The following is a 26,037-nucleotide window of genomic DNA, read 5'->3' as shown; positions in this document are numbered from 1 at the left end:
AGGAGTGGGGATGGACGTAAGGAGGTTTACAGATAAAGAAGCGGCGTGGGGAGGAGGAGGTGGTGTGGTGAGGTGGGATAGATCAACACTGGTAGAGGGTAACACTGGATCAGTCGATTGGAGGAATGAATCCCGTTAGAAGCTGGAAGAAGGGTGGATCCGAGGAACGGAAGGGAGGTGGACGTGCTGGGAAGGAAGGGGTAGGTGATGGGATGGGAGTGGGAGGGACTGGGAAGTGAGTCAGAAGATTGGAAAGGAGGTTATTTGAAATTGGAGAACTCAGTGATCTCGAGACACTGACACTTCAAAAGAAGAGGCCATTCAGCCACTCCAAACTGTGATACTGAAACAGGAGGATGTCTTTGATGCTGCAACATGACAAACTAATGAAGTAGAGATTGCACAGACAGACTGCTCCATGTTGTTCCTCCTAGCTCCATTGCTAATGGTACACAAATGTTAAGTTAACATGGTTTGCTGATCGTGAGGAGGGAAAGTGAATGATTTGCACCAAGTTCCAAGGAGGCATCTTCCCTCTCCGAGATGTATGGACGAGTCTAGACCATTCAAAACATTCGGAAGCAAACAGCCCAGAGCATAACTTTGAAATTTGTTTCATTAAGTGTACGATGAAAATTACCTCATGTAATTTAGCTACGTTGACGACTGGATTCTAAAATAGACAAAAACTTTATTCACAAAAGTACACAATGAAACACAAAGAACAGAATAAAGAACACCTACAGATCTCAACTTATCTAGCTAGACTTAATTATGCTGTTCCGAATGCATATAACAGTCCCAATAAGCAAACCCCCTTTGAAAACCAGTATAAATGGAACACATGCTTACAGGGTGAAGATGAACGGAAGAAAAGAGAGACTTTCCACACAGCTCCCTGTTGAACTTTCCAGTTCAAGACTCAATTGAAAACTGCTCAGCTCCGCTCAGCTCAGATAGTTCAGCTAAAAGAGCGCATCACTCCCCTTTCATTATACAGGTCACTTCTAAAACATGACCATCCAGGCGCGTCCGGGCGATGTTGAGTACCTCCAACCATGATGGGTGGGAGAATAGAACTGGCATTGAATGACAGGGACACCATGAGGTGGGGTGGGTAGTTAGTGAGGTGAGTTCGATAAGATAACACCAGGAAACTAGTTCGGCCTCGTGCAGACAATTCCTCTGTCACACTCATTGAAAAAGACACTGAGACAAATTATTGTTAGATTCAGCCCAATAAGTCGAAGACTCTGCTGTTCCCACTCCCAGTTGCAAAGCTGCAGAACAAATGCTCATCCAAACCTCCATCATATGAATTTGCAGCAATATCCCGTTCACCCATCATTCCTGGGAATACTGGCTAAAGTTGCAAGATGCTGTTGAAATATCTTTACTTCAACATTCTGAAACCAGTGATCATCCATGGAATTGGCTCTCAATCTCCCTTTCTCGTTTTCCCAAAGTCCTTTTGTTTTTATGGTATTTGAACTTATTTCCCTACCATCTCTCTCTGGCAGGGATTCTTACACCCAGATCACCGCTTTGTCATGGCACAATGGAGATATGGAGCTGTAAATGGATGGGAGCTGCACATCCTGTCACTTCCAGTATGAGCTGCAAGTTTTCCCGCACTGGGCAGGGATCTAATACAATGTTACTGAACAATGTACTGGGGTGGGGTACACAGCTCTACATGCTGAGAGACTAACTGCTCCTGGTTCACAGATCAATGCACTGGGGTGATGTACACAGCTCTCCATGCTGGGAGGGTAACTGCTCCTGGTTTACAGATTGATTCACTGCTATTCACTGTACAGCTCCCCATACTGAACAGATACCTTATCCACGTTTATAGAACAAGCCCACCTGTTTGCGCTGCACATTACCCCATGCTGGACTAACCGTTTTGTCCAGATTTCTGAATCAATGTGCTGGTGTGGTGTGTACTGCTCCCCATGTTGGACCGATAGCTAATGGATTAGTCAGAGCTGCACAGTATTGCATCATGGGCAGATTGCTGGGTTGTACTGAGACTGGTCTGCACAGTGCTCCGTGCTGAGCAGATATCTCATTATGGAGTCTGGGCTGGATCTGTGAGGTGGATTGTGTATCTGATATAATTACTGATAGAACTGTCACTCCTCCAGCTCAACGCATTCCGCTGCCAACCCCGTGTTTCTGCAACTTATTGTTCATGAGTAATTATCCAATTAAAACGTGAATATCTGCCCTTCTTGTCATGGCCCCAATAGATGCCTCTCGCAATATATGAAGAAGGTAGTCGACTCGAACATGTTCTTATTTTAACGGTAATTGTGTGGTGTTGTACTTCAGATGCAATTCGTTTGATCAAAATATTCAACATTAAGCAAAACACAATTTATTCAAATACTGTAGACAAAATACAACAAAAACAAGAGGAACTGGGAAAAACTTAATTTATTGGAAAACTCAACAGATTAATGGGTTACTTAATTGATAAACAGTAACTGCTGCAATATTGTAACATCCTGGAAACACACACTTCCCAACAAAACAAATTCAGGAAACATATTGTCTCAAATGCAGTTCTCCAATCCAGGAGGAACGAACAACAAGAGACAATTCTGTGGGAAATCTCAGGGAGAGAGCATAGCAGCCTGGAGAGATGTAATGCCTTCCAACCCTGGTGAGACCTCAGCAATATATGGCGAAATGTAAAACTAAGAATCCTGGCTCCATGAGAGTTTGACCATTATTCTGCACAACCAGGCTGCGGCTGCAAAGACCACAATGAATGTACTGTATCTACACTATCTATGCCACAGTAGTAGCGTCTCAAAAATGCCTAACCCTACCTAATTCCCGCAATGCTGTTAAGATATATTGTCAAAGTTAAATTTAATAATCAAAGCCAAAGGATGCAGCAGGCCTGGTGATCAGACACAGATGGCCTCGGGAGTCCAACACTTCCTACCCTGCCAAAACACAGTAGAAACATCGAGCTTGTGAAGAGAAAGCATCATCCCTCTCCCCCAAATTTAACTTTAAAAATGTAGATGTGCCATTCCCCCACTAGTCAGCGAAGTCAACATCCCACACACAACAAGTTATGTCAGGGTTGTGGCGAAAGGGGTTAACTGAAGCTGTTTGTTCTGTGACTGTAATTGATGTCAGTCTCCATGGATCTTAACTGTGGCACTGGAGGTTTTCCTCTTCTATTAATAAGGAGCTTCCTTCAACCTGATATCTCTTAGTATCAGCGGCAACGTCATCCTCCAGATGATTGGATCAGCAGCTACAGAGAATAGGAGAGGAAGACAATCTTAGAACAAGAGACGGGAATGTTCCAACAATGAATCAGAATCTGAGAACATAAGACTGGAATGTTGCAACAATGGATCAGAATCTGAATGTTTTAGACTGGAATGTTCCAACAATGGATAGGAGCTTATCAAATGGTCTTTACTGGCTTTCACTGGATTGGGCATGGTTAGAGTTGCGGATACGAGCCATATTGCTGATTATTCAAGCTGGGTATTATCCAATCCTCGCTATTATTGGTGTTCCTGGTAAGCCTATCTCTGTCAATTCTATAAACAATGGTAAGGTTATTGCTATATCAGTTATTTATATTTAGCATATGCATAAACTGTTATCTTTAGTTTAAGTCACAAACTCCACTTCATTTCCATCAATTTCAGACTCCTCACTCATAAATATCTAAGAAGTAAGAATATTGTTCAGATCCGTGCGTCTTCCTTTTACCCTGAATGTTTCTCTATATTTTCTCTGCCATCAACCCTGTCCACACCCACCTCCATAATAACCCAGTCTCCACCTCTGCCTCAGTGCTGTTGTTGAATTAGCCGTTATCTGTCCCTTTGTTCACTTCAGCTTTTACGGCTCCAGTTCTCTTCTGACCTCTCCTCCAATTGCAAATATTTTGAACACATACTTGTTCTTGTCTCTCCAGCTGTTTCATAGTTTGGACCCCATATCAGAGTAATAATCACAGTGGCCAGTGTAATAATCAGAGAGGCACAGGTTATAACCTTAAAGGCATTGTTTCAAATCCTATCCCGGCTAATGACAGAACTTAAATTTGAATGACAAAAAATTAATGAAATCTCATTTTACTAACGGCAACCATAAACCATCAGAACTTCTTTCATTATTTCACTTATAGTCTTTGGTAAAGAAACTAAGTTTGACTTCAACCCCACGACCACATGGTTGACTCCATATTGTCTTGCCAAATGACGTCACGGTCAAGAGCAGCTCGTGATGGACAACAAATACTGCCCTTGCCAGTCATGCTGTCATCCCGTGAAACAGCAGCATTAACGGTGAAATAAACCAATGAACTGTGGATGTTCGAGATTTGAAATAAACTTCTCCAGCGTCTGAAGATGTTGGAGAATCTCAGCAAATATGGCAGTCTCTGTCACGAGAAGAACAGATAAAGTTTCAAGTCCAGTGACCCTACAGTAACACTGAAAGCAACTGAGAAATAATATCATTTTTATCAGGCTGGATGAGTGAGGGGGAGATTAGTTGAATGGATGGGAAAATGTCCAACAAAAGAGAGAGAGAGAGAGAGAGAGAAATGAAAAGCAAAGGGACTGCTGATAATGAAGTAGAAGGAAAATAAAAAGGGAATTTCTTCTAACATAACCCTTTTCCCATATTCCTGAATATTACGTCAATCTAGATATGCCCCTGTTTAAAGTGAGTTACATTCCCACACTCGCTCTTCTCTGAGTGTGGTGGTCAACTACCCTGTCTACCTGCGACTCTGCATTTATGAATCTTTGAGCCTGCACAGTTTTGTTCATCAATACTCCGCAGACCCCTACCATTAATTGCGTATGTTCTGACCTATTTTACTTGACCAAAATGCAACACTTCACATTTATCTAAATTTAACTCCATCTGTCACTCCTTGGCCCATTGGAACCTCCGATTGACGTCCCATTGTACTCTGAGGTAAACCTTGCTGGCCACTGCATCTCCAATTTTAATGTCATCTGTAAACACAATAAACAGGCAAATATTCACCTTCAAATCATTGATATAAATAATGAAAAGTAGTGGATTCAGCACTGTTCCTTGTGGCACAACACTGGACATAGGCCTCCAGTCTGAAAAGCAGTCCTCTACCACCCTCAGCCTCCTATCTTCACTCTAATTTTGAAGTCATTTGGCTAGCTTATCTTGGATCTATTTATGACCTAACCTTACTAACTTGTCTGCTATGCGGAATCCTGCCGAATGCCTTGCTGAAGTCTATATGGACAGGATCTACCACATTGCCATCACCAATCTACTTTGTCAACTCTTCACAACACGCAATGAATTTTGTTAGAAATGATTTCCCATGAACAAAGCCATGTTAATTATCCTTACTCATTTGTTACTTTTGCAAATACATGTAAATACTACGCCTCTCAATGCTCTCCAACAACATGGCCACCACTGACGTCAGTCTCTCAGGTCTATAGTACAGGACATTATTCCCTTTCCTCGTCCAATACTTCCGCTGCTCACTGCAAATATTAGTGTAACCAGTTTGGTGAAATGATCAATAATATAGGTCTCAGACTGGGTCAGGGTTAAGAACAAGTCAGCAGGATTCTTTAATCTGGTAAAAGTAGCAAGTTTATGACCCAGACAAAGTTGCTCAAACTTCGATGGCAAGATAAATGACAATCAGTTTGGATATTGCAAATCGGTACGCCAATGTTTTCCTTTCGAAAAATACTGACACATTGCACACATTTGATGACAAACTGAAAAATAAAATCTCTGCAGAACGTTAACTTTAAAGAACTTTGCCCAAATATTAGTTGAACTCATGACAAAAGGAAACACGAGTGATTATCCCAAACATCATTCAGCTTTTGGAGCTATTCTGCTCTTACATGCTGCTGGTAATGGGATTACTTCCTGGAACAGGTTGGTTTAGCTGAATTCCCTTTACTTCAGGCAGTGTAGCGATTCCAGTGAATCCTCGTCAGGAATCCTCCAGCAGTGGTGAAAACGACTGGGGAGTTCTCAGCTCACACACATTGTTGGGAGGAGGAACACGGAGAGAGTGGGAGCGACAGGCTGTTCCTTCTCAAGAAGATTACAATTTCTCCCTCTCTGAGTTGAATCACACAATAACGTTATCCGGCCCCAAACTGGACCAAATGAGGTCACTTTGAACAGTGTCTGAACTGTACGACTCCATCACATTCCCTGTTCCATGTAGGTACATCATTGTTGCTGTTGGACACCCAACCATTTCTGTCGGAGCAAATAGCACTACTAGAATTGAAGATGTGTTTATATGTTCCTGTATACTTTTAAAATACAACTTGAAATATCTTCACAATATCTGCATTTCAATGAATGCATCTTATTCTTAAATTAGCTCCCCAGTCTTATTCTCCCAGAGAAGATAAAATATTCATCAGGTATTCACTAGCTCAAAATCTTATGTGGTCAATAAAAAAACATTTCTCATTCTCAGTCCTAAACTCCTAATCGTACAGAACATAATGCCTTCATCGCAAGAGCAAGTAAAGAGAAACATCTTTGAAAAGTTTCAAAAGCAATTTGTTTTTTCACTTCAGTGGAATTACAGCCTTGCACAGTACATCAGATATGGTCTGAGCAACGGCCTGTACAGATGCAGTAAATCATCCTTAAGATCAGACCCAATGCTCTTTGCACGAAAAAGTATCATTTCATTTAATTTTCAAATCACGTGCTGCATGTACAGACTAATTTGATGTGATTGATGTACCAGGACACACGAATCCCTTTGTACCACGGAGTTCTGCAATCTGCCTCCAGTTATATAATTTACGGTTGTTTTATTCGTCCTCAAAAACACAGACTTCCCGTCACCCACATTGTACAGTTTTTTTGGTGAAGCTTTACTCACTGCCCTGCCCCGTCTGTATCCCATTGCAGACGCTCTGCCTCCACATGAAACCTTATTGAATGACTATCCTGCTGTATGAGCAAACTGAGCTTCAATCCATTTAGCCCCTTCTTCCAAACCATTAATCTGGATTGTAAACTGTTGTTGACCTCACACTGATTCCTGAGGAATTCCACTAGTTATAGCTTTCCAACCTGAAAATAAGTCATTATCTCGACACGGTATTTCGGGGTAGCGGACCAGGGCTCTCCTGTTCCTGTTTAACAGCCTAGAAAGGTTGTGTGGCCTCGTGCTATACTGTGGAGCTGATTGTTGATTTGTTTCTGATCTCAGCGATCCTCCACTCGGGCCATTTGTTGTCAGATGATCAGGTGGAGTTCGTACTGTCAATGATCCTGATCCCTGAGAGTTTAAAAGATGAGCACAGAATATAGACTAACATTTGCGGTGATCGCTACCCGATGAAAAATGCTGTCTTTCTTTTGCAACGATAGAACCATCTGCAGTGTCAGTCATGTGCTCAATTTTAACGTGCAGACACTGAGGAGGGTGGATGAGTTCCTATTAGTCTGATGAAAATGGGACCCTTTAACAACACAACCAATAATCTTCATAATTAATTTCATTTTTGGCTGTTGTGTTGAAAAATTGCTGCAGTTACTACATATTAAAATAAGCGATTGTCTTTGACAGATGACCGTATAGAGGTTTATAAAGTCATGAGGGGCATGGATATGGTAAATAGGCAAGGTATTTTCCCTGGGGTAAGGGAGTCCAGAACTAGAGGGCATAAGTTTACGGTGAGTGCAGAAATACACAAAAGTGACCTAACAGGCAACGTTTTCATGCAGAGGGTGGTACATGTATGGAATGAGCTGCCAGAGGAAGTGGTGGACGCTGGTACAATTGCAACATTTAAAAGGCATCTGCATGGGTATATGAATAGGAGAGGTCTTGGAGGGATATGGCAGGTGGGACTAGATTGGGTTGAGATATGCGGTCAGCATGGGTGAGTTGGACCGAAAGGTCTGTTTCCGTGCTGCACATCTCTTGGACTCGATGACTCTATGGCCTAGTCTTCACTGTTCCGTGGGGATGAGAATACCACAGACAGCACAACCCTAAGAAGATAGGAACATCCTTATCTCAATCATAAATGGGGAAACCTCTAAATTTAAAAGTATATGAACCTCACAGCAAGTCAGCTTCCCATTTTAAAAATGAGGGCACAACCTATAGGAAATACATAGACCATTCAGCCCCTCAAACCAATCCCACATTCCCATTGACTCTGTTCAGTGAAGTGTTTATCAAAATCGGCCTCCACTGTTGTCTTGGTTAGACATGTCAGATAGCGTAACCATACAGCGTATGAAATTGGTGCAGAACTGGACTGTTTGGTCCAGCAAGTCTGATCTGCTATTCAATCATGGCTGACATGTTTCTCAATAAAATTATCCTGTCTTCTCACTGTAACCTTAATCCCCTTATCAATCAAAATGTATCTATCGCTGTCTTAAAGGCAGACTGTGTCTGTGTCTCTATGTCTGTATGTGCATATGTGTTTCAGCTTATTGGCAGGAGGCAGAGGGTAGTGGAGGCAAGTTGTCTTTTGGACTGGAGACCTGTTACCAGTGGCGTTCCACAGGGATTGGTGCTGGATCCACTTTTGGTTGTCATATCAGTGGCATTGATGAGAATTATGCAATGTATGGTGAGCAAGTTTACAGATGACACCAAGTTTAGTTATATAGTGGAAGGTGAAGAAGATCATATAAGATTGCAAAGAGATGATTTTTAATTGGATCAATGAATCATAGAAATGTACAGCACAGAAACGGACACTTTGGTCAAATTCATTCTTGCCAACCAGATGTCATAAATTATCTTAGTTTCATTTTCCAGCATTTGTACCATATCCCTCTAAACCATTCCAATTCATGTCCCCATCCAGATGCGTTTTAAATGTCGTAATTTGTACCATCCTTCACCACTTCGTCTGGAGCTCGTTGCATACACATACCACCCTCTGTGTGAAAATGTTCCCCTTCGGTCCTCTTTATATCTTGTCCATCTCACCTTTGTACTATGTCCACTAGTTTTGGGCTTCCCTACGCTGGGGTAAAGACCCTGAATAATCACCCTATCTATGGTCTTCATCACTTTATAAACATCTAGAAGGTGCAAATGTGACTCCAATTAACACAAATGGCTGTGTTTTCAGTAAACCTAGGCCTAAATTCTGAAATTCAATATTGACTCCTTTTCCTTCTTCATCACATCCCAATTCTAAAATAATTTTAACAACTTGCTCAGCCACATTATGAAACACCCTGTGGGAGATTTATCTTGACTCTTGGCCTCAGAGGTAGGGACGCTACCACCATTTGGCAATAATCCCAAAAGCTGCAACATTATTCTCCTGTGTGTTTTTTCATCAGCCTGTTTTGAAATACTGTGACAAACCTCCGTGACAGGCAGGACTTGAATCCAGACATTCTGCTCCAGAGTGAGCGACTTTACTACGCAAGTTCAGGTATTGGAATCTAACCCAGAGCTCTGGCTCAGAGGTATGGGCGTTACCCACGACACAAGACTTAAACCATGCCCAGAATTTGAGTCACATTTTAAATGTCAGCTTTCAGCTCTGTGTGGATTCACTAAAATTTGGTTAACTTTACTGAATTACACATTTGAAAGAATCACATCGTTAATCAGATGAAAGGTACTCAACTCATCTATAATTAAACTGGAGAGGGTTCAGAAAAGATTAACCAGGCTGTTGTTGGGAATGGAGTGTATAAGTTATAAGGACAGGCTGGATGGACTGGGACCTGTTCCACTGCAGCGTAGAAGTTTGAGACAGTATCAACCTTATCGAAGTTTATAAAACAATGTGGGGTATAGATAATGTTGAAAGGCACGTGCCATTTCCTTAGGGTGGTGGATTTAAAGAGAATGGTGTAATTTTAAGATGACAGCAGAACGTTTTACAGATGACGTAGTTTCATAGAGCTGTCCAGCATGGAAACAGACCCTTCTATTCAACTTGACACTGCCAAATAGACGTCCTATATTAATGTAGTTCCATTTGCCTGCATATGGCCCACATCCCCCTAAACTTCCTATTCATGTGTCCATCCAGATGCCTTTTAAATGTTGTAATTGTCCCAGCCTGCACAACTTCCTCTGGCAGCTCGTTACATATAAAGCACCCTCTCTTTGAAAATGTTGCCCCTTAGATCGCTTTTAAGTCTTTCCCCTCTGACATTCAACCTATGTCCACTAGCTTTGGAAAGTGCTATTCTGGGCAAAAGATCTTGGCTATTGACACTGTCCATTCCACTTGTGAGTGTATAAATCTCTATGATTAACTCTCAACCGCTGACGCTCCAGGGAAAATAGCCCCAACATATCCAGCCTCTCCATAAATCTCAAAACATCCAAACCTGGCAATGTCTATGCAAATCTTTTCTGAATCCTTTCAGGTTTCACAAATCCTTCCTCAAAAAGCGAGACCGTGATTGCATGAAGTACTCAATAATGGCCTAACCAATGTCCTGCACAGCCGCAATATGACATTCCAACACTTACATTCAATGCACTGTCGAACAACAGCGACTCTGAGACTGTAACATGACACACATCTGGAGCAGAAGTTACAGAGAGGGGAAACCTGGAAAGAGGGATTAGGAGTGGGGTCACTTCCTGACCCAGCCTGGATTTCCAACTACATTTCCGAAACTACACCTAACCATCTGAGTGGCCTCGATCTGCTCCTGTGAAGCAGGTGTGTTTGTGTGGTTGTGTCTGTGTGGGTGTAGGATTTCTGTGAGTATGTATGTGTGTGTCTGTGTGCTGCTTTATGTGTGTCTGCGTGTGTGTCTGTTTCTGCGAGTGTGTGTGCATTTGTGTGTGTATCTGTGTTTGACTGCGTGCGTGTGTGTCTGCATAGGTGTGTGTCTGTTCCTGTGAGTGTGTGTGATTGTCTGTGTCTATGTCTGAATCTATGTGCGTGCGTGTGTCTGCGTCTGTGTGTGCCTATTTTTGTGAGAGTATGTCTGTGTCAGTGTGTGTCTGTGCCTGTGTGTGTGTCTATGTATGTGTATGTGTGTTTGTGTGTATGTGTATCTGTGTGTCTGTCTGTGTTTGGATGGTGCTGTGAGCTGCTGCCCTCCCTCTGTCCCTCCCAAACTGAATCTCTGATGATTTTCACCTTCCACTCCCACATGTACAGTGGTGTGGGGAGGCCAGCAGAGATTGACAGCAACAGAAAGCTCAGCAGGTCTGGCAGCATCTGTGGACAAAAATAAAAGGACCCTTCCTCAGATCTCCTGTCGGGGGATATTACATCACTTTAAGTACACACAGATGTACACACACTAATACAGAGACATAGAGACACTCACTAATACACAGAAACAAGTATAGACATGAAGTGTCTTTCAGTATTTCTTTTGCTCCACAGTGACCTTGTCAATATTTTACATACTCTGTCTGGTGTGCGTCAGTATTTAAGTCTGTCCTCAGGGAGTGTGTTAGTGTTGCACTTGCTCACAATTGTGAGTGAGTCAGTATTTCTGCGTGGAGTGTGACTGTAGGACAATTTCAATGTTTGCAGATATCAAACCTGGACGAATTATAAAGTGTGTGGAGGACAGTGTGGAACTCTAACAGGACGGTGACACATCGGTGTAGTTTTCAGGTTTATGGCAGATCAGGAACAAATCAGAGCAGTGTGCGGAGATGCACTTTGGTAGGAATAACTCTGAAAGTTAATATAAAGCATTTTGTACCATTATAAAGCGGGTGTAGGAGCAGAGGACACTGGGTGTATATGAGCACAGATTATTGAAGATGTCAGGACAAGTGGGGAGAGTAGAAAATATCACAGGTTAGATTCAGTATCTGAGCTGTTTACAGGAGGAGGTGGAGGAGGGAGCCTCCGTGCTCCCTTCCTTGGAGGTGGTGGTGATGATGTGTTGTGAGCCCACCCTCCTGCCCACCGAGACCGTGGGGATTCCATTTGTACCAGCTCGACACAAAAGGGAGATTGTCTCAGGGGCACGGCTTTTAAGTTGTGCCGGGGGAAACGGAGATGCCAGTGGATTTAAAGTGAGAATTGCCCTTCACTGAACATTGCTCCTTACTCGGTCGGTGGGACATGGATGTTTCAGAATCTCCACACGTGGGGTACGTGTCCTCTCCGGCTCCTACCAGGGTCCTCCCGACATGGCTGGTGGAGGGGGGTGAGGGAACGGATATCGGGCACTCCAGCACCCGGCTTGGCCCTTTCTGTCCCATTCCAGTCTGTTTCTCCTGGAATGGGAGAAAGCGAGGGAGGGAGAGTGGGGGTGGGTGGCCCTTTTGTTTGTGCTGGTATAGGTGGGGATCATAGTGAAGTATCCGGACGGAGTCAGTGCACAATGTTGTAACTATGCCGTGTTATTGGTGTGGGGTTAAAGTGGAGTGGGAGAGAGAGAGAGAAAGAAAGACTGCATGCAGTAGTGAGAGTGGTGGAGCATGAGCCTTGTTCGGGGGTCGGTGCCATAAAAGATATGCAGTGAGTGTGAGGGAGCAGAGAGCACACAGTGATACTTATCCTGACAGAACGGGGAAGATTATTGATGCTTGTCCTGTATTGCTGGACATTTCGTCAGACCACAGATACTACACTGAGCTGGGTGGTGAGCTCAGACCATGCTGGGTGGCCCACTCTGGGAAGAGAATTGCACCAGCCCATTCAACAAGGCTTCCGTGTCTCTGTTGACAAACCGTGGTGTAATTGCCCGTTATCTGCGATGCTCGGGGTAAACTGTGCAGGGCAACTTCAAACGGAGAAAGCACAACCGTGTGCCCATTGGCCTTTTGAAGATGGCACCAGTGCCAGGGATCACGAAATATTTAGGGTCATGCGGGCATTGATGAGTACCTCCAACCATGAAGGAAATCGAGCTGGCATTGAATGCGAGGGACGCCATGGGATGGAGTAGGTAGTCAATGAGCTGGGTTTGATGGGATGTCACCAGGAAACTAGCTCAGTCTCATACAGACAATCCTTCTGCCATACTCAGTGAAAATGTCACTGTAACAAATTATTGTTAGATTCAGCCCAATGTGTCAAAGACTCTGCTGACCTACTCACAGTTACAAAGCTGCAGAACAACTGTTCATCCAATACTCTCCATCATCTGAACTCACACCAATATCCCATTCACACATAATTCCTGGAAACACTGGCTCATGTTGCAGGATACTGTTGAAAAGCCTTCATTTCAGCATTCTGGATTCTGTGAACACATCCTTCCATGACATTGTCTCAATTTCGTTCTCACTGTCTATTCCCTAAAGCCTTCACATTTGTTGATACTTAAATTGATTCCCCGCCATCTCTCTCTGGCAGTGATTTTCACACCCACAGCACCCCTGTGTCATGCCACAATGTAGATATGGAGCTGTAAATGAAAGGGAGCTGCACATCCTGTCACTTACAGCATGGGCTGCAAGTTTCCCGACGCTGGGCAGTGATCTAACACAATGTTACTGAACAATGCGCTGGGATGGTGGACTCAGTTCCACACCCTGGTCGCATATCTCATCTGGGTTTATGGATCAATGCACGACTGTGGTCTGCGTACCTTTCCACACTGGGTAGATTGTCATTGTATTGCACAGTACACCAGTCCGGTTTGCACAGTGCTCACTGCTGAACACATATCTTATCTGGGTTTATAAACAATGCACTACTATAGTGTGCACAGTGTTCCGCTCTGGACTGATTGCAGGGTGGTGTTCAGCAACACATTAGCCTGGGCTGCGCAGTGCTCCTTTCCAAACAGATATCTCCTCTGGGTTTATGGTGTCTGGTCTGGTTCGGTGAGGTGGATTGAGAATATGCCTTTATTTTGTTCGCAATCATGTGATTGGACCCTCCAAATTCTGACTCCTCCGGCCAGTCCCATTCTTCAGTCTACCTCCATCGTTTGCCAACATGTTGTCGATGAGTAATTGTCCCGTTTTAATGTGAACAACTGTTCTCTCTATTTCTCTGGTCTTTGGCCTTGCTCACCCTGGAGCATCGGGATTCACCGCAATAAACCTCAGTAAGGTCACTCCTCAGGAACAACACTCCAGGGAACATAGGCCCTGCCCATTCATACTCTCCGTGTAGCTCAAAATCACTCGCTACCAGCACCCTACCCAACACTGTCAATATACTTGGAAAAATTTTCTGCACGCTTTCAACTTTAAAAACATCTTGCCTACAGCAGTGAGAACAGAATTAAAAGCAGTGTTACAGAAGTGGCTGAATCTAATGCGTAGGCGAAAGTGAGTATTGCGGATGCAGGAGATTAGAGTCGGGAGTTTAGTGCTGGAAAAGCACAGCAGGTCAGGCAGCATCCGAGGAGAAAGGAAAACCGATGTTTCGGGCAAAAAACCTGATTCGTGATTAAGGACTTTTACCCAAAAGCTCGAAATTTCCTGCTCCTCGGATGCTGCCTGACCCACTGTGCTTTCAGAGCACCACTTTCTGCACCCAGTGTATATTCCACATGCCTCCTTCTTCAAAGACAGCAATTTCTCCCCCCACGTGGTCGACGATGCAATCCAAAGCATCTCATCCACTTCCCGTAACTCTGCCTTCAAATTTTGGCACTCCAAACCCAATAGGGAAAGAACACTCTGTTCCTCAACTTCCATCCCACCAAATCTCCAGATACAATGCATTATTGTCCCCCATTTGCACCACCTACAAACAGATACCACCACCAGGAATATATTTCCCTCCCCACCCCGATCTGCGTTCGATAAATAACATTCCCGGCGCGAATCACTTGTCAGGTCCACGCCACCCAACAACCCACACTCCACACCTGGCACCTTCGCATGCAACCACAAGAGTTGGAAAACCTGCACCCTCACCTCCCCCTCACCTCCGTCCGAGACTTCAAAGGATCCTTCCACATTCTTCGGAGTTTTACCTGCATTTCCACACACGTCACCTACAGTATCCGTTGCTCCTGATATCTCCTCTACATTAGGGAGACAGGACGCCAACGTGTGGAACACTTCAGAGAACATCTCTGGGACACCCGCACCAAACAACTCCACTACCCCGTGGCTGAAAACTTTGACTCCCGCTTCCACTCCACCATGGACATGCTGGCCCTCGGCCTCTTCCACCGCCAAAACCTTAACCACCCGACTCTTGGAGGAAGAAAGACACGTCTTCTGCCTTTGGACCTTGGAACCACATGGGATCAATGTGGGTTTCACAAGTTCTGTCATTTACCTTCCCTCCAACTTATCCCAGTTCCAATCTTCCAACTCAGTACCGCCGGATGACCTGCCCTACCTGTCCATCTTCCTTTCTACCTATCCGCTTCACCCTTCTCTCTCACATATCACCTGCAACCCCAACTTCATAAACATTTCACATTCTCAGCTATCTTCCCCCAACCCCACCTATTTCCCATTTATCTCCCAGCACCCTTGGGCCACAAGCCTCATTCCGATGAAGGGCTTACACAAGAAATGTCAATGCTCCTCTGATGCTACCTGACCTGCTGTGCTTTTCCAGTACCACCTTCTCTACTCTGATCTCCAGCGTAAGCAATCCTCACTTTCTCTCTTGAGTTAATTTGTTCATAAATTTCCCCACCAGACATTTCTTGCAGCTAATCTGTTATCTTATCCCTGTAGTTTTATAAACAGAGTAGGACATATACAGCCCTGCAGTGCTCTGATAAAACTCCCACATTCAAGGAAAAAGTCAGAAAAAATTGAAAGATTTATAGTCCGGCCATCTGTAACCCTCATCCATTCCATCGAGACCGAGTAAATAATCCCTTTTATTATGATATGGAATGTAATGTAAGAAAGGGTTTAACTTTCCCGGTTTGTTTGGTGACTGTGATTAATGTCAGTCGCCATATATTCTAATTATTGCAGTGGAAAGTTTCCATCTCTTAATGATATATGGGCTTCGTTCAATGTGTTATCCCATAGTATGAGTGGGATAATCACCGACAGCGGCACGGTGGCACAGTGGTTAGCACTGTTGCCTCGCAGCGCCAGAGACCCGGGTTCAATTCCCGCCTCAGGCGACTGACTGTGTGGAGTTTGCATGTTCTCCCCGTGTCTGCGTGGGTTTCCTCCGGGTGCTCCGGTTTCCTCCCACAGTCCAAAGATGTGCAGGGCCAGGTGAATTGGCCATGCTAAATTGCCCGTAGTGTTAGGTAAGGGGTAAATGTAGGGGTAGGGGTAGGGGTATGGGTGGGTTCGCTTCGGCGGGTCGGTGTGGACTTGTTGGGCCGAAGGGCCTGTTTCCACACTGTAATGTAATCTAAAAAAAAAAGCACTAACAGGGATCAGCAGCTCCAGATGGAGAAGGGGAGGAGAGATCATAATCTGAGAACGTTAGAGTTGAATGTTACAACAATGGATAAGAATCTGAGAACATTAAACTGGAATGTTCCATCAATGGATCAGAATCTGAGAATATTAGACTGGAATATTCCAAAAATGGATCAGAATGTGAGGACATTAGACCGCAATGTTCCAACAATGTATCAAAATCTGAGAACGTTGGACTGGAATGTTACAACAATGGACAGGGATTTATCTGATTACGCTGGTTTCTTTCTACATATTATGATTGGTTGTCATTTAATTTGCAGACCTATTATGTTCTTCTCATTATTCAATGTTTTTATTATCCTCTCCTGACTACCGTTTGCGTCCCTGGTAAGTCTCACCATCCAGATATTTTTCTATAAACCAGTTATGACTGCATTACTGTTATTTCATGTAGTCTTCACTCCTTGCCACTATTATTGTTCATGTTGAGACCCTGAATCCACACATTCACTCTGCATATCACGACTAATGGCACCAGTGAACTTGTTCAATTACTGTCTTCCTTCTTGATTCAGACTGTTACTCAAGGGTCTCTATGTTAACCTACTCACTTTCAGATGTGAAACATTGTCTCACTGCCCTTGTTATTTAAGTATTGGCAACGTGGAGGTCATTGTCCGCTATTATGTTTACAAACTCTGTTTCCTTCCTGGAACTCCATCCCATCCGTGGTAAATATATTTGTGGGAACTGGGCATTGCTGGCTGGCCAGCATTAATAGCCCATTCCTAGTTGCCCATGAGAAGGTGATGGTGAGCTGGCCTCTTGAACCGCTGCAGTCCACTTGCAGCGTGAGGGAGGGAATTCCAGGATTCTGACCCAACGACGGAGAAGGAACAGCGGTATATTTCCAAGCCAGGGTAGTGAACGGCTTGGAGGGGAACATGTAGGTGGTCATTGAAACAGACGGATCTCAAGTTTGGTGACCCCTTTGGCCATGAGCTTATTTCTGACATCATGCCCTGATCATTATTAACTTTATCTATTCGCTGCTCCAGATTGTAATTCACTGGCTTAACCCATCTGCTGTTTGAACGTTGAGCTGTGTAACACAGACTTAATGATGACAATAATCTGCTGCTGACACTGTCGGGTTGAAACCTGCAGAAACAAAACTGATTCGAACTCACACCAAAATTCCATCCATCTGATATTCCTGTGCACGCTGAGCTATATCGCTATGGTGTCTGGGAATGTATTTATTTTAATATTCACAAGCTCTTTAACTCATCTGTCCATGAAACTTCCCTCGGTCTCTCTGTGTCGATTATCCCAATCCCTGCCAGTGGGTCATAGTAAACCTGGTTTCCTTTAAGTGTATTTTTTCTCATGCAATTATTTTCACATGCAACCACCCCAACAACCCCCACCCCCCCACCCCCCCCCCCCCCCCCCAAACACACACCTTATACTGGTCATACGGAGATAGAAATCTTTCCCTGATGTGTGTATTTGGTGTGTGTATCGTTCCTATATGATAGTAAAAGTTTTCAATACTCCTCATGCTGGGCACACAATCCAGTTTACCGAGTAGTACACGAGCATGGCCTGCACACCTCTTCGTATTAGTCTGTCATCTTCTCCCAGTTTGAAGTGTTATGTGAAGGAGATTGCTGTTCGGAAAATACCTTTAATCAATATGAAAGATGGTCTGTGCATGTCCACCGAACGTCTGACGTCTGTGTTTGTCCCTCTGAGTTCATTGTGTAGTCAGTAACACGAGGAAGCCGCTAGAGTATTATTGTAAAGGACCAGGTATCTCACATCTCTGACAATGCTCGCCCTTAAAAAAAGGCTATTGTCTCGTTTTCTTTAAAGAGTTATTTTAAAAGCCGAACTGCGTACTGCAAACGGCTGAAGTAAATAACTTAGAAGGCTTTTCAGGCTTTTTAAAAAAATACATATTGATAACAATGGCCAGCTCTCACGGACCTGGCTTTCCAGTTTTTCTGAGCTATAACAGTCACCAGGTGCTTGCAGTCGGAGATAGGTTGGATTCTTTCAGTAAATGATCCCTCACTGCAATTCTCTCTGAAATCTGTCTTGATGCTGTTTCCTCCTGGATTGGAGAACTGCGTGCAAGACTGATTGGCCTTGGATGTGTCTTTTTGCCAAGAATGAGTTTATGGGGTGTTAGTACATTGGAACAATTCATCAGTAGATGGTACTGTATCTATTAATCTGTTAAGGTTTCCAGTAGTTGAGTTATTCTAAACTCCTCTTCTATGTATTTTTATTAGAGTGTTTAAATAAATTGTGTTTTGCTTAAAGTTGAGTGGTTTAACCAACCGCATCACATCTGGAACACCCATTTCACATCTGCCTTTACTATAAAGTAGTGGGGCGGCACGGTAGCTCAATGGTTAGCACTGCTGACTCACAGAAACAGGGAGTCAGTATTAATTCCTGCTTTCGAATGTGTGGAGTTTAAACATTCTCCCTGTGTCTGCATGGGTTTCCTTTGGGTGCTCTGGTGTCCTCCCACAATCCAAGGATGTGCAGGTCAGGTGAATTGGCCATGCTAAATTGCCTATCGTGCTAGGTGCATTAGTCAGGGTTAAATATGTGTAGGGGAATGGGGTTGGGTGGTTTGGTCTTTGGTGTGGACGTGTTGGGCCGCAGGGCCTTTTTCCATTCTGTTAATAACCTAACCGAAGACAAGGTTGGCGACCAGGCATTCTGCTCTGGTTCATAGCAATCTGAGGACACTTGCCCGGTTCGAAATCGATAATTCCAGATCGGGTTCAGGATTAGAATCCCTACAGAGTGGAAGCACGCCTTTTGGCCCAACAAGTCCACACCAACCAGACGCATTCTCCTCCCCTATTACACCATATTTACACCTGACTAGTGTGACTAACCTACACATCGCTGAACAGTACGGGAATTTTAACTTCGCCATTTCGCCTAGCCTGCATATGTTTGGGCTGTGGCAGGAAAATGGAGCACCTGGAGAACACGCAGGGAAGGCGAGAATGTGCAGAGGGAGATTGTTGGGCTCAAACGCAGCGTCTTGTAATTGTTAGTTTCTTTTGGTCTGGGTATTGAATTCGGTTGCTTTGTACAGTGCTTTGTGTAGTAATGGCTACTTCTGCCTGTAAGACTCCTCTGGGTGTGGAAAAAATGAACTTGTAGATTTTACAAAAGGTGAGGAAGACAAAGCTGTTAGAATTGGCAGAGAAGCTTGAGTTGGGTTTGTGTTTGTCAGTGAGAAAAGGAGATATAATTACAGCTGTAGTTTGGCATTCAATTTTTGGTGTAAACAACATCAGAAACTTTGGAAATACTTAGAATCCAATTGCAAATGAGGCAGCTTCAACACGAAAAGGAATTGAAACAGTTAGAAATAAGATTAAAAGTAGAATTTAAAGAAACGGAAAGGAAGAAGAAAGACAGAAAAATGAAGATGAAAAGCAGATAGCGAAAGAGTTTCAACTTCAAACGTTAGCAATTTGATAGGAAAGTCGACTTACCTGGGTGGAGATGAAGGGAGACGGTAGGCTGGATGTGGAGGATAGTGAGGATGAGAAACTCTATAGTAGCCAAAGGACTGATGGGGATCGGTTTAAATATGTACAGGCATTGTCGAAATTTGGTGAAAAGGATGTAGAAGTCTTTTCAATTTCATTTGAGAAAGTGGCTATACGGATGCAATGGCCACTGGCCATGTGGGTTTACTTAATCCAACCAAAGCTGGTCGGTATAAGCTGTGAGGTATTTGCATTCCTATCGGAAGAGATATCTGGAGATTATGAGGAGGTGAAGAAAGACATCTGAAGTTCCTATGAGCTTGGGCCAGAAACAGCAGACAGTGTTTTAGAATGTAAAATAGCGTCCCTGGTGAAACGTACATTGAGTTTGAAAGGATTAAACAAAGTAATTTTGAAAGCTGAGTGAGGGTATTAAAAACAGAGCAATCTATGAGATTCCTAGGGAGATTCTTACTTTGGAGGAGTTCAAAAACTCACTTTCAGCAGTCGTGAGATTCGTGGGGAAGAGCAGAGAGTTAAAATGGCATGATTATAATCTGAAATGGCTGATGATTATCAGTTGATCCATAAATCAAAGTTTGGCTTCCGGGAGGGCTTGAAAAGAATGTGCATGATCTTAAAATATATATCTGTGTGTAAGGTTTAGTGGCGTCGGCCAGGAGTAGCAAGTAAACAGGTTACAGCATTAAGAGTTACAGAAACATGTAAATCCTTTCAGCTGAGACATGATGAGATATGTCATTGAGAAGGACTATGATGGAGATGAGAAGTGCTCCATTATGTTTGGAGTTTCCTGTGACAACGTCAGTTGTGACATATTTCACAACTGGGAAGGAGGCCTTGAGTTTGGTGTTGACGTTACAACATTTCAGCATTTAAGTTGCCAATAGCGTGTCCAGACAAATATATAGACTGATCATAACGCCTGAACGTTTTTGGACAAATTTAAGGAGAAAATTTCCAGTCTGATCAGACAGAGGTTATTATTGTTGCCATTCAATTTGGAAGTTGTACAGGTGACAGGACGAGAACCCCTACTTGCTGACAAGTTGTCGAGACTAAGATGAAGAAAATCAGAGGCGATCTGTGGCAGAAGTAAATTGACTGAAATAGAATATAGTTTTAAATGTTTGCATGCTTTGTGGCAATGTAATATGTTTGTATTGCAGTCTACTGAAACAGTAAGAATAAACGGTTTAAAATGAGGCTATCTTTGAAAATTGATGTTTTATTTTTCATTTTAGAAGAGTTATTTTCTCTTGTTCTTTTTTGAATAAAGGTTTTAAAGGCAGAGATCCTGTACTGCCACCTGAAAACAGCTTAAGTAAATAACTGAGAAGGCCTTTAGGTTTTATGAAAACGTTAGTAACAATGGAAGGGCAGTGGCCACCTCTCCCAGACAAGGTTTTCTCGTTTTGTTTTTAGCTGCAGCATTCAGAAACTGCTTGGGATCCCAGAAGGGTTGGAAGTTCCAATACATGATCCCCAGCTGCTATTCTCTCTGAAAACTCTCTTAAAGTTGCTTCCTCCTGGATTGGAGAACTGCACATAAGATTCTGTGTTTGAATTTACCTTTTTGCCAAGGGATGTGTTTTTGGGATGTCCCTGTATTAGCGCAGTTAATTAATAGAAGGCACTGTATCTAATGGTAACATAGGTGTTCCAGTAGAGAAGCTATCCCAAATTGTTCTTCCCTTTGATTGTGTCTTAATTGGAGCTTTTAAATGGATTACATTTTGCTTAATGTTGAGTGGAGTGACCAGTTGCAACACATCTGGAAGACACAGTTAAATCTACATTTAAAATAAGAGAAAGTTAGGATCGAGGCTGCCTGCTTAAAATATTTTGACGGGGACTGGTCAGGGCCATAACACTTGTAGCTGAGGGGCTTCCAACTGTCTCCTGCCTTTGCAAAGTTAGTGACAGTGTTGAGAATGGTTTTCTGGAGGTTGTGCTGTGAGCTGCCTCAGACATTCAAAGAGACCTAAGGATTTGGTGACCTAACTCTGGATGGAGCATGGGGACTGTAGTTACAACATCTGGGTCTGGAACATGAAAAGCAAATGGAGCAGAGGCTGGAGAGAGGGGAAGCTCTGAAACCACGGTGTTAATGTGTCTGGGGAAAGGGACCTACTGGATCCACCCCGTGTTTTCCAGGAACAGCTTGCAGAGTGTGAGGGGACCCTGATTGAATAAGGAACTGGTCACAGAGTGGTGTCAACTTCTTCAACACGACCTGCAGCTTTACACCATGGGGAGGACGGTGCTGCCGGTGACTGTTTCATTGAGCCTCTATGATCTGGAACTTTCCAGGCCGGAGTGGGTGAAATGTGCATTATCTCCCGGAGGCACGGTGGTTAGCAGTGCTGCCTCATAACGCCAGAGACGCGGGTTCAATTCCCGCCTCAGGTGAATAGCTGTGTGGCGTTTGCACATCCTTCGCGTGTCTGGGTGGGTTTGCTCCGGTTTCCTCCCACAGTCCAAAAATGTGCAGGTTAGGTGAATTGGCCATGCTAAATTACCCGTAGCGTGAGTTGAAGGGGTAAATATACGGGAATGGGTCTGAGTGGGTGGCGGGTCAGTGTGGACTTGTTGGGCTGAAGGGCCTGTTTGCACACTGTAAGCAATTTAATCTCAACATCAATGTCACCATTTGGTGATGGTGGGTATATATTGTGGATGAGGTGAATGTTTTCTCTCTCAGCAGAAAGTTGCCAGGTGTATCCATGCTTTCTTAGTATTGCAGGATTCCCAATGATGTACATGTCTCTGTGGGCTTCCCATGTTAATGAGGAGAGCTCGAGGAACTGAAGGAGCTCTCACTCCATTAATGTTACAGAGTGTCCATGCACAGTACATCATGTTGGTGAATACTCACTGTCCTGGCAGCAGCCACTGCATCTTATTTCAGAAGCAGTCAGCCATCCCCATCGTCTTTGGATCTCCATTCGGAAAGAAATAATAGGCTCTCGGCCTTTGATAGACGTCTCAAAACAACCTCCCACTCACCACTCCCACCGCCAACCAACCACATCAAAATATTACGGGCGTTCTGAGAGTAGGAGGACCACTGGGAATGTCAGGGAGGAGACCATCAGGGAGATCGAGCAACACTTCCCATGTCTGAATGGGTTAGAGTACACCCTCCAGAACACACTGTATCTCTATATTGAGTAATCCATTTCCATTTCAGTAACATACTGCCTTCCATTCTTCCAGAAAAAAGCTGGCAGGTTATACATTCCGTTATATTCCACTTGGCAAAGTATTATTCATTGGCTTTACCTACCCATATCAACTTGCAGACTCTCCACATTCTCTTGATAGTTTAATGTCTTGTTTACCTCAGTGTCAATACCAAACTTAGTAGCAATACATCTGTTCTACCGTCCTGATCATTGATATCGATTGTAAACAGTTGAGGACCCAGCACTGGTCACTGTGTTACTCCACTGGTTACGTTCTGTCAAACTGGTTAAGACTGATTTATCTGGAGTCCCTGCTTCCTGATAGATAACCAGTCCTCCCCCGTTCCTGTGGAGCACAGTCGAAGGATTGAATAAGAACGAGGAACAAATCCAGCCCCTCAAGTCTGTTCCGCCATTGAATACAATCGCCGGCTCAGGTCCATTCCCCTGCCTGCTCTCCAAATTCCTTCATTTACTCAATGTCCAATCATCCCCTGCACACTGGGACAGAGAGCTACACAGATTCACAACCCATTGAGAGAAGTAAGTTTCCCTCACGCCTGTTTTAAATCTGCTCTGCCTAACCCTAAAACTATGATCTCCTGTTCTAGTTTGTCCCAGATGAGGAAATTTCCACTCCACACCGACATTGTCAATCACCTTTAACATCCTCCAGGCCTCAATGAGGCCTCCTCTCATTCTTCTGAACCTAGAGTGCTTCGGCCAGATCTGCACGAACTCGCTTCAAAAGACAAATTCATCTCTGGAATCAATCTAAAGTAATTATTCTGAACTGCCTTCTTTGTAACAACATCCCTCCTGCTGTCAGGGCAACAAACATGAACACAGTATGTCAGTTACAGTCTCCATAATACCTTGCAGAATTGCAGTAATTCTTCCCTCCCTTTATAATCTATTCTTTCACAAGTAAATTCTGAAATTTCACTTGCTTTTCTTATTCCCTGCTGTACCTGCATGCGGGTTTTCTGTGATCTGCACAAGGACACCCAGATGCCTCTGCAAGTTTCTCTGAAGTTTCTCTCCATTTCCATAACATGTTGGATTCCTCTGATCAAAATGGTTAATCCCATATTATCCACGTTAAGTTTTAGCCGCCAGATGTTGGCACATTCATCTAAACTGTTCATGCCCATTTGCAATTTTTCGACAACTTCATTATATCAACCTACTTTTCCACTTGGTAAAAACAATATCTGCAGATGCTGGAAACCAGATTCTGGATCAGTGGTGCTGGAAGAGCACAGCAATTCAGGCAGCATCCGACGTGCAGCGAAATCGACGTTTCGGGCAAAAGCCCTTCATCAGGAATAAAGGCAGAGAGCCTGAAGCGTGGAGAGATAAGCTAGGGGAGCGTGGGGTGGGGAGAGAGTAGCATAGAGTACAATGGGTGAGTGGGGGAGGAGATGAAGGTCATAGGTCAGGGAGGAGAGGGTGGAGTGGATAGGTGGGAAAGGAACTAGGCAGGTCGGACAAGTCCGGACAAGTCAAGGGGACAGTGCTGAACTGGAAGTTTGAAACTCGGATAAGGCGGGGCAAGGGGAAATGAGGAAGCTGTTGAAGTCCACATTGATGCCTTCGGGTTGAAGTGTTCCGAGGCGGAAGATGAGGCGTTCTTCCTCCAGGCGTCTGGTGGTGAGGGAGCGGCGGTGAAGGAGGCCCAGGACCTCCATGTCCTCGGAAGAGTGGGAGGGGGAGTTGAAATGTTTGGCCATGGGGCGGTTTGGTTGATTGGTGCGGGTGTCTCGGAGATGTTCCCTAAAGCGCTCTGCTAGGAGGCGCCCAGTCACCCCAATGTAGAGGAGACCGCATCGGGAGCAACGGATAAAATAAATGATATTAGTGGATGTGCAGATAAAACTTTGATGGATGTGGAAGGTTCCTTTAGGGCCTTGGATAGAGGTGAGGGAGAAGGTGCAGGCTCAGGTTTTACAGTTCCTGCGGTGGCAGGGGAAAGTGCCAGGATGGGAGGGTGGGTCATAGGGTGGCGTGGACCTGACCAGGTAGTCACGGAGGGCACGGTCTTTGCTGAAGGCGGAAAGGGGTGGGGAGGGAAATATATCCCTGGTGGTGGGGTCTGTTTGGAGGTGGCGGAAATGTCGGCGGATGATTTGGTTTATGCGGAGGTTTGTAGGGTGGAAGGTGAGCACCAGGGGCGTTCTGTCCTTGTTACGGTTGGAGGGGTGGTGCCTGAGGGCGGAGGTGCGGGATGTGGACGAAATGCGTTGGAGGGGTTCTTTAACCACGTGGGAAGGGAAATTGCGGTCTCTAAAGAAGGAAGCCATCTGGTGTATTCTACGGTGGAACTGGTCCTCCTAGGAGCAGATACGGCGGAGGCGGAGGAATTGGGAATACGGATGGCATTTTTGCAAGAGATAGGGTGGGAAGAGATGTAATCCAGGTAGCTGTGGGAGTCGGTGTCAAGTGTCAGTGTCAAGTCGGTTGTCACTAATGGAGATGGGGAGGTCCAGGAAGGGGAGGGAGGTGTCAGAGATGGTGCAGGTAAATTTAAGGTCAGGGTGGAATGTGTTGGTGAAATTAATGAATTGCCCAACTCCTCGTGGGAGCACGAGGTGGCGCCAATGCAGTCATCAATGTAGCGGAGGAAGAGGTGGGGAGTGGTGCCGGTGTAATTACGGAAGATCAACTGTTCTACGTAGCCAACAAAGAGACAGGCATAGCTGGGGCCCATACGTGTGCCCATGGCTACCCCTTTGGTTTCCACTTGTTTTAGTGTCAGCTGAAAATGTGGCTGTAGTGTTTTCTCTCCTCTCACCCAAGTAATACAATGGATGGTAAATTGTTGGGTCATGTGGTCTGAACTCTATGGAATCCCAAAAGTTGCCAAACACTAACGAAACAACTATTCCATGTCTCTGCATTTTGTTGGCTCACCAGCCCTCTATCCAGGCGAATTACCTCCTCCCAAACCCATGTCCTATTTTACAGCTTAATATTTTGTGCAGCGTTTAATCAATGCCTTTCCAAAGTCCAGGTACTTTAC

This window comes from Chiloscyllium plagiosum, unplaced genomic scaffold (assembly GCF_037043375.1).
Source record: "Chiloscyllium plagiosum isolate Xiang-an unplaced genomic scaffold, Cpla_swu_hap1 HiC_scaffold_21, whole genome shotgun sequence".
NCBI lineage: Eukaryota > Metazoa > Chordata > Chondrichthyes > Orectolobiformes > Hemiscylliidae > Chiloscyllium > Chiloscyllium plagiosum.
Note: the sequence above shows the minus strand (reverse complement) of the source record.